Here is a 3,338-nt window from a genome sequence, read left to right as displayed (position 1 = left end):
TTGTAAATGGCAGTATTTCTTAATTTTTCATGGTTAAGTAGTATTCCATAGTATATTTTTACCATACTTATTTTATTCTTTCATCCATTAATGGATACTGAAGTTATTTCCATCTCTTGCTTAGAGTTAATAATTTTATAATAAACATAAGAGTGCAGATATGTCTTTGAACAGTGATTTCGTTGCCTTTAGATATATACCTAGAAGTGGGATTACTGAATCATATGGTAATTTTACTTTTAATAATATGAATAATCTCCATACTGTTTTCCATACAAATTTATATCCCTATCACAGTGCATAAGTTCCCCATTTTCCCCAATATTTACCAAAATTTGTTAGTTTCAATTTTTGGGTAGTATGTATTATAAGAGGTAGTAATATCTTGCTGTGTTTTTCAGAGGTAAACAACAACAACAACAACATAATGACTTTGCCCTGAGTTTTTTACGTTGAGCACTTTTTAATGCTCCTGTTGGTCATTTATATAACTTTTTTGAAAAAAAAAGTCTATTGAGATCCTTTTGCTATTTTTTAATTATATATATTTTTTCTATTTGTATCTGTTGGTTATTAACCTCTTTTCAGATATAAGATTTGTAAGTGTTTTCTTACATTCTGTGGATTGTGTTTTCATTCTCTCTCTCTTTTTTTTTTGGCAATGCAGAAACTTTAGTTTGATGTAGTACCATTTATTTATTTTTGCTTTTTTTTTGCTTGTGTTTTTGGTCTGGTATCCAGAAAACTATTGGCAAGACCAATGTCAAGGAGAATTTGTCCTATGTTTTCCTTTAGGAAATGTAGTTTCATGCATCACCTTTAAGTCTTTAATCTATTTCAAGTTAAGACTTATGAGTGATATAAGGTTCCAGTTTTACTGTTTATGTGACTATTCAGTTTTAAATATCATTTATTGAACAGACTATCTTTACCCATTACATATGTTGGCCCCTGTCAAATATTAGGTGACTATGAAAGGATTTATTTCTGGACTCTCAATTCTGTTCTACTTGTTTATGGGTCTTTTTTTATGCCAGTATACTTTATTGTTTTGAGCATGAGGGCTTTGTAGTATAGTTTCAAATCAAGAAGTGTAATTTCTCTTCTTCATTCTTTCTCAGAACTGCTTTGATTATTTGTCGTCTTTTATGGTCTCATATAAATTTTAGGATTCTTTACTTACTTCTGTAAAAAATTATATGGATTTTTTTTAAGATTTTTAATTTATTTATTTGACAGAGAGAGATGACAAGCAGGCAGAGAGGCAGGCAGAGAGAGAAGAGGAAGCAGGCTTCCTGCTGAGCAGAGAGTCTGATGCGGGGCTCGATCCCAGGACCCTGGGATCATGACCTGAGCCGAAAGCAGCGGCTTAACCCACTGAGCCACACAGGCGCCCCTAACATTGGATTTTTGATAGGAATTGGATTTACAGATGGTTTTCGGTAGTATGGACATTTTAACAATGTTAATTCTTGCCATTCATAAATATGAGCTATCTTTCCGTTTGTGTCTCCTTCAATTTCTTTATCAATGTCATAGTTTATGGAGTACAGATCTTTCATCTTCTTAGTTAAATCTATTCCTAAGTATTTTATTATTTTTGATGCTATTGTGAATTAGATTGTTTTCTTTATTTTTTCAGATAGTTCATCATTAGAGTGTTAAAATGCTCCTGTCTTGTGCTTACTTTGGCAGCACATATACTAAAATTGGAATGATGCAGAGAAGATTAGCGTGATCACTAAACAAGGATGACATGAAAAACTGGGAAGCATTCCATATTAAAAAGAAATGAAACAAAACAAAATTCTTGTCTGTTATATATTGATCTTGTATTTGGCAGCTTTACTAAATTTGTTTATTCAAAATTTTTTGTGAAGTTTTTAGGATTTTTTAACATGTAAGTTCATGTTATCCAAAAAAATAAAATTTTACTTCTTCCTTTTTTTTTTTTTTTGGAGTCTCTTATTTCCTTGTGTTCCTTGTTTCTCTGGCTAGGACATCCAGTAGTATGTCAAATGAGAGTAGTGAAAGTGGATACACTTGTCTTTTTTCTGATCGTTAAGGGGAAAACTTTCAAACTTTTTTGATTGAATATGAGATTAGCTCTGGGCTTGCAATATGTGTTTTCTCTTTAATGGATTTTTAAAATTATTTTTTAAATTTTTTTATAAACATATAATGTGTTTTTATCCCTAGGGGTACAGGTCTGTGAATCACCAGGTTCACACATTTCATAGCACTCACCATCACTCACCATAGCACTTGCCCTCCCCAATGTCCATACCCCCACCATCCTCTCCCAACACACCTCCCCCCAGCAACCCTCAGTCTGTCTTGTGAGATTCAGTCTTTTATGGTTTGTCTCCCTCCCAATCCCATCTTCTATTTTTCTTTTCGTACGCCCGAAACCGCCTATGTTGCATCTCTACTTCATCATATCAGGGAAATCATAGGATAGTTGTCTTTCTCAGATCGATTTATTTCGCCAAGCATAATACCCTCTAGTTCCATCCACGTCATCACAAATAGCAGGATTTCATTTCTTTTGATGGCTGCATAGTATTCCATTGTACATATATACCACATCTTATTTATTGATTCATCTGTTGAAGGACATTTAGGTTCTTTCCATAGTTTAACTATTGTGGACATTGCTGCTATAAACATTTGGGTGCATGTGCCCCTTCAGAATGCCACGTTTGTATCTTTAGGGTATATACTCAGTACTACAATCACTGGGTCATAGGGTAGTTCTATTTTCTGCTTTTTGAGGCACCTCCACGCTGTTTTCCAGAGTGGTTGCACCAGCTTGCATTCCCGCGTACAGTGTAGGAGGGTTGCCCTTTCTCCACATCCTCGCCAGCATCTGTCATTGACTGACTTGTTCATTTTAGCCATTCTGAAAGGTGTGAGGTGGTATCTCATTCTGGTTTTGATTTGTATTTCCCTGATGCCGAGTAATGTGGAGCATTTTTTCATGTGTCTGTTGGCCATTTAGATGTATTCTTTGCAGAAATGTCTGTTCATGTGCTCTGCCCATTTCTTCATTGGGTTATTTGTTCTTAGGGTGTTGAGTTTGATAAGCTCTTTATAAATTTTGGATACTGGCCCTTTATCTGGTATGTTATTTGCAAATATCTTCACCCAGATAACTTCTGACAGTCATCTTTTGGCTTTGTTAACTGTTTCCTTTGCTGGGCAAAAGCTTTTTGATCTGATGAAATCCCAATAGTTCATTCTTGCCCTTGCTTCCCTTGCCTTTGGTGATGTTCCTAGGAAGAAGTTGCTGCTGCTGAGGTCAAAGAGGTTGCTACCTGCTCTCTCCTCAAGGATTT

At 34.9% G+C, this 3,338-nt stretch overlaps 1 non-coding gene across 1 annotated transcript; it reads left to right on the top strand.

Moving 5' to 3' along the window:
• Positions 1-1,679: 1,679 nt before the first annotated feature.
• LOC131820274 (U6 spliceosomal RNA) lies at positions 1,680-1,786 on the top strand. The gene has a single exon (XR_009349568.1). It is a non-coding gene; the product is annotated as a U6 spliceosomal RNA (small nuclear RNA).
• Positions 1,787-3,338: the final 1,552 nt, after the last annotated feature.

The sequence above is a fragment of the Mustela lutreola genome, chromosome 17 (genome assembly GCF_030435805.1).
Source record: "Mustela lutreola isolate mMusLut2 chromosome 17, mMusLut2.pri, whole genome shotgun sequence".
Taxonomy (NCBI): Eukaryota; Metazoa; Chordata; class Mammalia; order Carnivora; family Mustelidae; genus Mustela; species Mustela lutreola.
The sequence above is the reverse complement of the archived record's forward strand: the minus strand, read 5'-3'. Positions and strand labels throughout refer to the sequence as shown.